The 11,426-nt window shown below is 44.3% G+C and overlaps 1 pseudogene; it reads left to right on the plus strand.

Annotated features, from left to right (window-relative positions):
• The first annotated feature begins 8,117 nt into the window (after positions 1-8,117).
• On the plus strand, positions 8,118-8,236 carry LOC115029163 (U2 spliceosomal RNA; annotated as a pseudogene).
• Positions 8,237-11,426: the final 3,190 nt, after the last annotated feature.

Genomic DNA, 11,426 nt, shown 5'->3' on the forward strand with positions numbered 1-11,426 from the left:
TACATTGTCTTAGGAACACATTCTCAGAGACACAAGTCTAGGCACCCCGAGCCTGACATGTGGTGCTTGGTGGATGACCCACCTTTCCTCCTTTTCTCCCGATCTCCTTCCCAATTTCTAAATGCCACTCATTTGTGAATACACAAACCTCCACTGCTGGTTACAAGGACATTGTTTTCTTGAGAAGACGGGGGACCTATTTTCGGTTACTGAGAGCACGATAGAAGTCTTGTAATAGCCTAACTCTCAGTATGGAATGAAGAGAATTTTTTTTTTTAAAGTTTTAAGCTTCTAGAAAGAGCTTGGGGCTAGGGCAGTGGTGGGGCAGGTGAAAGTGGCTTTACCTTGAGCTCCTCCTTCACGCTTGATCCTCTGCTAGAAATAGCCTGTCTCTGTGTGCCTCCTCCACACTCCTGCCTCCACACCGCTGCCTCACCTCCTCTGTGCTCCTGCATAGCACACCCTCACACTTTCTATGGGCCCCTGATCCAATGGTGCTATATCAGGGGCCTTCTCGGTTGTCCTATGCAGAACAACCCCCTCTCTACTCCCAAGTTCTGCCTCCCCTTCACTTGATTTTTTCTTCACAGCACTCCTTAGTCAGCCCACACATAAACCATTTGTCTCATCTCTCTAGGACATAATCTCCCCAGGAGAAAGACTTTGCTTTGTTTGTCTCTGTACCCCGGGCATCTGAATAGTGCCTGAGCACAATGGGTACTCCACAGATATTTACCAAAGGAAAAATGGCGGACTGTGTTGCTGAGATTTCAAAGGTACTGCCCCTGCTGGGACCTCTATTGGTGAGTGCTTGAGCAGTAAAGGAAATTCCAGTAGCCAGTCCTCTCTAAATGGATTATATGGGCACATTCTCCTTAGACTATGAGTCTGTCATTCTTCTAGGGTCTTAACTGGAATCCCTTTATCATTCTGCATTCCCTTAGCTTCTCCAATGGGTCCAGGAAGACCCTTAAAGAGCGTAAGCCACTCCTCACTTCGGACTTCCTAGAGGTAGCCCACATGCACAACTAACACAGCTATCCTTCTTCATATTCAGTTGGTCATTTGTCTGGGAGTTCCAGTATGAAGGAGCTGGGCTGGATCCGATGAAGCGAGCGAGGTCTTCTGTGTGCAAAACACCCCATCATAGGCTTTCAATCGTCGGGCAATGTTTAGGGGTGAGAGGCCAAACATGGAGATAAATTGAGGCATCAGGTCCATGCATACGCTACTAGGTGACAGGATCAAAGGAAGGAAGTCACAAGAAATTCTGTGGTAAATTCCTAGCTGTGCATGTGCCATCCTCTAGTTTCTTAGCTGACCGACTCAAGCCAGACAAGTCCACACTGCGGCTGCATGTGAGACCTCTAAGCCTGAGGCTGTGAACCTTCCTAGTCTTCCTGGGAAGCCCCTGTCAGGTGTGAACTAACATCACGGCTTTAGTTGTAAGACGCTTTCTGCTCTTGGTGGGATTTGGGGTGAGAACCCTCAGCTGTGTAAGCTCTAGTGTGTGCTGCCTCTGGGGTCTTCAGACACTGTGGTTCTCTTATGTTGACATTGGATGGGCAAATAGGTGTGAAACTCTTCGCACCGGCCTCTTTATTATCACCCTCTTCAAAGAGAGACAATCTCCTTGGCCACCGTTTCTCAGGGAAGATCATCATGCTCTCCATTGCCACTGGAGTCCACTTGCTCACTCAGGGAAGAAGCAGAAGATGGAACCACTCAAGAGAGCAGCATAGCTCAGCTGGTAGAGGTTTGCCTGGTATGCACAGGATGGGTTTATCCCTAGCACTGCTTACAGTGGGAATGGTGGTATGTAGCCTAAAGATCAACATGCCAGAGTCATCCTCAGCTATACAAAGAGTTCCAAAATAGTCTGGGCAAAGAGTGACCTTGTCCTAAAACAAATAAAAAAGAGGAGAGGACATTCTTTTATTATTATTATTGTTATTTTGGCTACTTTCTTTATTTACATTTCAAATGTTTTCCCCTTTCCAGCTCTTCCTTTCCCATCGCCTGTCCCATTGCCCCACCCCCTGTCCCAAAAACCCCCTGTCCCATCGCCCCACCCCCTTGCCTCTATGAGGGTGCTCCTCAACCCACCTACTTACTCCTGTCTTCCCACCTTGGCATTCCCCTACACTGTTGCTCCCTCCATGGAGATGCAAACCCCCTCAGCTCCTTCAGTCCCTTCTCCAACTCCTCCATTGGGGACCCTGTGCTCAGTCCAATGGTTGACTGCAAGCATCCGCCTCTGTATTTGTCAGGCTCTGGCAGAGCTTCCTAGGAGACAGCCATATCAGGCAAGCACTTCCTGTCATCCACAATAGCGTCTGGGTTTGGTGACTGCATATGGGATAGGTCCTCAGGTGGGGCAGTCTCTGGATGGCCTTTCCTTCGGTGGAGAGGATACTCATTGTCACAGTGCTCCAGTGATCTTATTGAATACCATATCTAAAGGTTTATAACACTGGGACTTGGGCCTTTGCTTCTAAATCAAGAAAACTGACGTGGGTTGGCAGGTAACAAGCACAGTCGAGCTGTAGAATCACTTGTCAACGAGTGTGAGTGTGGAGACGGAGCCGTAAAGAGCTACCCAATACACGGTGAGGGATGTGAGCAGGAGGAGGTGGAGAGGGACTTGATTTCTTTGGAGCAGGAGAGCATGTGTAGGTTGGAATCCATAACCATGAATGTGAGTAGAGCTGTCACAGAGCTGCTAGAACTGGGGAAGGCACAGATGTTCTAGAGAGGTGGCAGAGGCAGGAATGAGGTGGACAGCCAGGTAGAAACCCAAGAAAGGGCTGTGAACTCCAGCTTCAAATTAAGATCTATGCAGTGTGAATAGCACTGGTGGTATGTGCAGGATGAACACTGGGGCTAGTGATTGTCAGGATGTGAGCAATCTCAGAAAAGACAGGAAGGTGACCAGCTACGATGTGGCCATGAGGTGCAAGCTGTGTAACACTCCCAGTCAGGAATCTAGTTCACTTTTCTTGCTCTTTTATAGTAAGTAGAAGTGTCAGTATGATACTATAGAGATTGATCCTCAAGGGTGGCACAGGGTCGATGTGCTGTTGGAACCGAGCTGTCCTGATGGAAGAAAGCCCAGAGCACACAGAGACCCACATGTAGATGTCCTGGCCAGCAGCCCAGCTGAGTATCCAAGACCACAGCTGGTATCACTGCTAGAAGATTCCATGAGACAGCCATAGCATGAGTACTCTCAGTGGGGGCTCGCTATTCTCCCATCTCCCCTTCCCCACTCCCTTTCCTTCCTCCTTGACAAAAATCATAGCAGTCTTATATGCTGTTGGGTTTGGGCTTCCTCAGAAGCAGATACAGGAATAGGCAAAAGAAGCTGTAACTGATGGCAGAGCTCTAAAAGATTATGGAAAGCCCTTTAATTCCCTCTTATCGTTCTGTTACTTTCTCTTTCAGCTCACTGGTTTCTATAGGAAAATACACCAATGTACAAGAGAGACGTGACCGTCACCATTGAGACAGTCTGGAAGGAGACTTTATCAACAGCCTCCAAGGTCAGGTTAGGGAGCCGTCATTTCAAGAGGACCCGTATCACCCCTCATCCTCATAGGGCAGTTCTCCAGTAAGGGTCGGGTCACAGGCAGCTCGTAGGCAGTCTGCTTTAGTTTTTAAACACATTCTGATTTGTGCGCTCTTGGTGCGGTTCTCCACATGACTATTGGACTCCGGGTCGGGTTGTGGGTATCACTCGGCAGTGTGCAAACATGTGGGGGAGGTTTGTGTGTGTGAGAGGAGCTCTCTAGATAGCAAGGGCAAGAGAAAAAGCGAGACCAAGGCTGGAAGGAGAAATGGTAATTACCTCCCATTGTACCCTGTGTCAAGCTATTATTCTAAAATAATGTATATTTTACCTCGTGAGTAGGAATCGGGGTTTTTGTTCAAAACCACTTTTCTTATTTTAAATGGTGAATTTTATGTATCATTAAATCCATTCTTGTATAAAATCGGAGCTATTTTAAGTTTGGTTTGGGTTTTTTTTTTTTTTAATTTTTTTTATTTCTTCCTGAGTTCTGAGGAAAGGGAGAACTGAACACCAGCGACATCTTTTTTGAGCACTGGTTCTCAACCTTCCTAAAGCTGTGACCCTTTTGTACAGTTCCTCATGCTGTGGTGACCACCCTCAACCATAAAAACTATTTTCATTGCTACTCCATAATTTTGCTACTGTTTGAGACAGAATGTAAACATCTCTGTTTCCTGATGTTCATCGGTGACTTGCGAAAGGACCATTCAATCCCAAAGGGGTCGGGATGCACAGGTTGAGAACCGCTGTTCTTGAAGCACCAAGCCACGGAGGGAGGTGTTAGCAGCACCGGATGTTTGAGAAGAGCAGACTAGGGCCTGCAGAACTGGCTCTGCTGTCAGGAACACTCACTGTTCTTGAGGAGGACCCAGATTCAGTTCCTAGCACCCACACAGCAGCTCACAACAATCCATAGCTTCAGTTGGAGGGATCGAATGTCTTCTGACCTTGCCAGGCACTGCACTCTATGGTCCACACAAACCCTCACAGGCAAACAAACACACATACACCTAAATGGATGATTTTTTTTTTTTAAGTGAAAGCAGAACAGATTAGCTCCCTCTTTCCCAGGCCCCTTTTCATTGTACCTCACTGACAGATTCTACCAGGCAAGGATAGACTGTGTATGGGGCCCTAGGATGCCTGCATTGGTACTAAGCACATGTGGGGGGTGGTTTCTGATCATTATTTCCTCAAATCGTCAGTATGGCAACTTTTTTGCACCGAGTTTACATCGCATTTGGTATTGAAGGTAACTTAGAGAGTCTGCTGGGAAGTCAGGGTCGGAGGGAGGGCATGTGAGGATTCTTCGCCATCCTAGGAAGCATGTTGATGATCTTAAATTCTGGTACTTGTATGGAGCCTTGGAACACACACACACACACACACACACTCCATATCAACCAGCTGGAGAGATGTCTTGGAAACAATTCTAAAAGCTAGCTGTTACACACGGTTCTGTGGCCACCTGTGCCTTTCACCCCTTGTTTTTGTTTGTTTGTTTGTTTGTTTGTTTTGTTTTTTGCATGTCTGTCTCATCTCTTCCGGGTGGTTTCTATGTTGTCACAGAAGAGATTCGTCCACGGAATTAAATGGAGAGAGTCTGATGTAGATATCATTTACTAAGATCTTTAATCAATATTTTCTGATTCAAGTTTTTGTAAAGGCCATGCAAGAGACATTTTATCATAGCCTTCCCTTGATCATGTGATCGTCAAAGAGCTGAGAGGGCTGGCAACTCGCTGAAGGGCATACAGCTGGCAGAAGGCTGAGCCAAGATTTGCATCTGATTCTAGAGCTTGTGTTCCACCCATTGGCCATAGGCCGAACGCTGCTGCCTTTCCTTTGTAAATTGTTTCTTTCTGTATATTTGTCTGTTATTGAGGTATGTATTCTAATTATGAGATTACTGGAGTAATGATCTCATGGCCTGGTGACCCACTCTGGTTTGCAATGAAGTGCACTTAAATCCTTCACCCATTTAGAAGGCTCGGCATCTCCTGAGACCCTGCCTTCTAGGGAGCTCCAGGGCAGCTGAGTGGGAAGCTGGGTATGCCTTCGTGCCTCCTAGTAGAGCCTGCACCTCGTCGGAAATGGAACAGCACGGTTCAGATTTGGGGTGAGCACTTTTCCTTAACAGCTATATCAGGGCTTAATTGATCTTGTCTTATTGGTCACCAGTTGCAATTGGTTAGATTCGGATCCTTCACATGGAAATCCTATGGAGCCTGGTCTTCAGAAACAAACAAACAAACAAACAAAACCAAAACAAGAAAAACCCAAGACAATTCAAAGTCTAAGGTAGAAAGTGGGGATTTCTAAGTGTCCCGCCAGAATTGGGTTGACATTCACATATCTGAGCTCCTCTGCCCATTCCCACAACAATTAGTAGCTATTTACTGTGTTGTGTGATATTTTTATGGTTCTCTTCAAATCTCTGTTTCAGACTTAGGTTCAGACTGGTTTCCAAGGACTTGCCTAACCTCTGCAGTTTGTGTATGATTGTGTAATACTGACTTGGTCACGATTGTGAAATAATATGAAATATTAATCAAATATTTCTTTTCTTTTTTTTAAATAAATAACTTGCCCTAATTAAGGGCTTTCAAGTTTTTTAAGCCCACTATGAATTAGAATCATCTGGGAAGCCTTACAGGCTCGCCCTATGCCCTCAGCCCAGATGGAATCCATCAGTGCTTCTGGGACCTGGCTGAGCATCTTGTTTGTGTGGGATTTTCGTGCAAGGGAATACAAAGACAAAGAGTAAAGATAAATGTTGGGGTTTGAGTTCGAACAGGCTGGCAGAGCAGAGGAGAGGACCCAGACAGGAAATCCATCACAAGACAGTCTGAGGGGGCAGTGGGGGAACTCAGAGGGTAAAGGAGAAAGCCAGAGAGAAATGATAAAGATTACTTATGTCAGGCTCCTGGAGAGTCTCCTAGACTCAATGCACACAAACTCGTGCTTCTGAGATTAGTGGCCACATAGAACACTGGATAGCTTTATAGATGTCTTTATGGTGTGATAGATATAGAATGTCTGCCTCCACTGTTCTCCTTTGCCCAAATCTTTGACACCTCATTTAACTCCCCAGAGCGTAGATGGCATCGTTAGCAAGCAAGCAAGGAAGGGAAGGAGAGTCCTGAGTTTTGGTGGTGGGAAGGGAATGTTCAGAAGAGAAAACAGGCCTCCAGCATTTGTTTACTCTGTGAATGTTGATGAATGTCTCTATCAAGATTATTTAATGCCCAGCAAAGTGGAGTGAGAACCTGTAGAGGCCATATCTAGAGGTTAGGCAACGCCCTGGTTAGGGGATGGGGCCATCCACTCATCTCCAAATTTTTAACCCAGAATTGTTCCTGTCTAAAGGAAATACAGGGGCAAAGTGTGGAGCAGAGGCTGAAGGAAAGGTCATCCAGAGACTGTCCTACCAGGGGATCTATCCATATACAGACACCAAACCTAGTAACTATTGCTGATACCAGGAAGTCCTTGCTAACAGGAACCTGATATAGCTGTCTCCTGAGAGGCTCTGCCAGAGCCTGACAAATACAGATGCTGATGCCCAAAACCAACCATTGGACTGAACAAGGGGACCCCAATGGAGGAGTTAGGGAAAGGACTAAAGGAGCTGAAGGTGTTTGAAACCCCATAAGAAGAACAACAGTGTCAACCAACCAGACCCCCCCAGAGCTCCCAGTGACTAAACCACCAACCAAAGAGTATGCATGTAGGAACCCATGGCTCCAGCTGCACCTGTAGCAGAGGGTGGCCTTATCTAATCAATGGGAGAAGAGGCCCTTGGTCCGGTGAAGGCTCGATGTCTCAGTGTAGGGGAATGCCAGGGAAGAGAAATGAGAATGGGTGGGTGGATGGGAAAGGGAGTACCCTCATAGAAGCAGGGGGAGGGGAGATGGGATAGGGGGCTTGAGGAAGGGAAACCAGGAAAGGGGATAACATTTGAAATGTAAATAAATAAAATATCCAATAAAAATGGAGAAAAAGACTACCTACAAACATTTAATTTTATTTTTATGTGCACGACTGTATATATGTGTGCGTTGTGCATGCAGTGCCCATGGTGGCAAGAAGAGGGGTCATCTTCCTGAAACAGGAATTACAAATGTTTACAAGCTGCTATCCTGGTGTGGGAATCTGAACCCTGGTCTTCTGCAAGAGCAGCAAGTGTTCTTAGCCACTCAGCCATCTCTCCAGCTGCAGGATTTTTTTTTTAAAAACTAGTTCTTATTAGCCCCCACCTTTTTTTTGTTTTTGTTTTTTCGAGACAGGGTTTCTCTGTGTAGCCCTGGCTGTCCTGGAACTCACTCTGTAGACCAGGCTGGCCTCAAACTCAGAAATTCACCTGCCTCTGCCTCCCAAGTGCTTTAAGTGTTCTTCATTCTTTAAACACTTGAAAACCTTTTGAAGACCTAGTAGCTTTAAGAGTTTTGACTCCTCATTCTCTTGATCTTTGGCCACTAAAGAAACATATGTCTCCATAGCTGCAAATTCTGTCTGCATTTCAGTTCATTTAGAATGGGTTCTTATCGCTTCTCGGCCTTTTGGCTAAGATCAAGTGTAGAATGGGTTCTTAATTTTACCCATTAAAAGGTACTTCATCACTAAACCATTATACTTACATTCTTAACAAGTTTCTGAACCTTCCCTTTGTGACTTTGATGATCTCGTCCATCTTCTATGTTCCCTGTTCATTTTTACTTGTCTTGAACGATATCTGCTTCAGAACAATTGCTGGTCTACTTCAGTAAGCCATCCTGCAGTTCTGTTCCAACAGAGCCATAGAGATAAGGACTTAGATGCAGCGTGGACAGGTAAGTTGTTTTTCGTGTAAAAATCTTTGCTTTGGCTGAATCATTGGCAACAAGCACTTAAGGATGTGGCCAAAAATGAGAACCTATCTTGTGAGAAAGGCATCTTGTTTTCAGTACTTTACAGTCTTCACAGATCCAACCTACCCATCTCCCGTGGCATTAAATGAGGTTGATTATACCTTCTGAAATGCATGGCCTTGTCTCTGACTATTTGTTGTACTTTGAGAACCTTCATGGTGACAGGGGTGGTGGTGGTGGTGGGGTGGGGTTAGTCAGTCACGGAAGCTCAGCCTGGAAATGGACTGGAAGGCAGCACGACCCACATGTTGTTTTATTATTTTTCTAATTGGCATGTATGTATTCGTTACATATAATAGTGGGTTTCATAAGAACATTTTTATTTCTAAAATATCATTTTATTTATCCTTTGAGAATTTCATAGAGGTATACAATGCATCTGGATAACATCCTGAAAACAGCATGAATACTCTTCTTTATGGCTGAATAGATACACACTGTGTGCATGTCTAACATTTTTTTTTAAAACCCTTCTCCATCCTGTCATTCCTCCTGATGGACATCGAGGGAGATTCTGAAACTTAGCCATTGTGAACAGTAGTGAGATGCAGTAACGTTTTCTCCTGCTTTAACTAAAATAACACAGATTGACTCCTTCCCCCACACTGGACTGAGCTAAAGGCAAATGACAGACCAGAAAACCCAACATTATTCCCATGACATCTGTTTCTTTAACCCTGCTTCTCATTCTGTGGGTCAATAAACACCAGTAAACTCCAATTTAATCTAAATTAACTTGGTCTCATTTGGTTGTTTGAGACCAAAAGAATGAAAACAGGGTCTTTCCTACCTGCGAGCTAGAGATCCCTAGATGACAGCAGTGCCAATGATCCTTTCTTTTATAAATATTTTCAAGTCAGCTAAGATGAATTACTAGGGTGGGCAAGATGGTTTGGTGGGTTAAAGTGCTTGTCTCCAAAGTTCACAACCTGAGTTTAATCCCCAGGACCTGCAATGTTGAAGGAGAAAACCAACTCCTGAAAGTTTGCAGAACATGAACAGCCTCCCAGCTTCACATAGACAGACAGACAGACAGATACATACACACATACATACATACATACATACATACATGGATACATAGATACATAAATACATAGATACATAGATAGATAGACAGATAGACAGGCAGATAGATAGATAGATACATAGATAGATAGATGCTATAGATGATACATAGGCAAACAGTTAAAATAGATAGATGATAGGTAGATAGGTAGATAGATAGATAGATAGATAGATAGATAGATAGATAGGCAATATAGATGATGGATAGGCAGACAATTAAGATCGGTAGATAGATGATAGATGACATAGATGATAGATAGATGATATACATGATAGATTGATGATGTAGATGATAGGTAGATAGATAGATGGATAGATAAATAGATAGATAGATAGATAGGTAGATAGATAGATAAACTGGTTGAAGATTAATTATGTATCTTACACAGCAAATTGAGTTGGAAAAAGCCATATTAGTGAGCAGCTTGAGATTGCTGGACTCACACAAATATTGTGACAGGTCTATCCTTCTTGGAATTTATCCTGTCCTTGAAATGAGTGATTCAAGCTGTTGGTAGTGGTGCTGTGGCTGGGTGATAAGAAGGGCTGTCTGGACTCTGGCAGATTTCACAGTGAGGAGCTGTCCTCCCAGCCGCATGTTGTGTCGCTGTGGTCTCAACCATTTGTGCTTCTGATGTCACAAATCTTTGTCAAAGTCTTTACCAAGATCCACAGATGGACTCAATCAGATTTCAGAGACAATATAAATGTCTGCTTGCAATTTTAATTCCAGAAAGTACACAATCTTTTAAATAGGTGAGAAGGCTGATCTACAGGTTCCTGTCTCCCAAATCCTGCTAACTCTTTAAACACTACAGAAATCCCATAATGCTTTTCCACTTGAGCACATCTACAGACCTGTGGAGTGTCCTACCTGTGGCAGGCTTATTGGCCTTGAACTTTCACTGTTTTACAACCTCATTTACAAACTTTGTCTCCCTAGCTTATAGAGGGAAGTCTGGAACCTTGGCATCTCCTATGGCAGTGGGATGAAGGAATAACAGTCTTGTATCCTCCCTTACTAGCTCCAACAAAGGCTTATGAACCCTGACAATTATTGGGTGACCTGCTCTGGTAGTATGGATGAGAATTGCTTCTTATATTTTTAACACTTGGTTCCCAGCGAGTGGAACTGTTTGGGAAGGATTAAGAGGTGTGGCCTGTGGGAGGAGATGGGAATGAGATTGGAAATTTCAAAACCCCATGCCATTTCCATATTGTCGGTTAGCTCTCTCCTTGCCTCCTAATTCCAGATAAGGATGTGAGCTCTCAGCTACTATGCCAGCATCATGCCTGCCTGACTGCATGCTGCTATGCTCCCTGCCGTGATGGTCATGGACTCACTGTCTGAAGCTGCAAGTCTCCAATAAACTCTTTCTTCTATAAGTTGATTTGATCATAGTATTTTTTAGTCACAGCAGTGGAAAAGTAACTAAAATACCCATAAAGTTTTAGAGGAAACAATGTTCTAATGGCATGACAGAGCCAGGAAGTCCCAGGCTTTGACCCTCAGAGCACTGTGGTCTGTAGTTGTATCTCAGATTATATTATTAAAATAACTAGAATTTGAAGATTCTTGCCACATTTCTACTGGTTACACCCCTCCCTGTTCATCACTGCTCCTGTCTTGTCTGTATATTTATGTTCCTTGACAGACTAGGAAGACACTCGAGTCTGAAGCCTGAGTCATGTTTCAACTCTGTTGTTGTTATATCTCCAAATATTCTGTCTATTTGCTCACATATCTCCACTTTTCTCCAGTATCTATGTTTTAAAACAGTTTGGAGAGTATGATGCTGGCCCAAATACCATTACAAAGACAGGCCTTCCCTATGCACTGTGTGGTTGATCTTAAATTTTAGGTTGGCATAAGAGCA

This window comes from Mus caroli, unplaced genomic scaffold, assembly GCF_978045245.1.
Source record: "Mus caroli unplaced genomic scaffold, Mus_caroli_1 scaffold_15, whole genome shotgun sequence".
NCBI classification, from domain to species: Eukaryota; Metazoa; Chordata; class Mammalia; order Rodentia; family Muridae; genus Mus; species Mus caroli.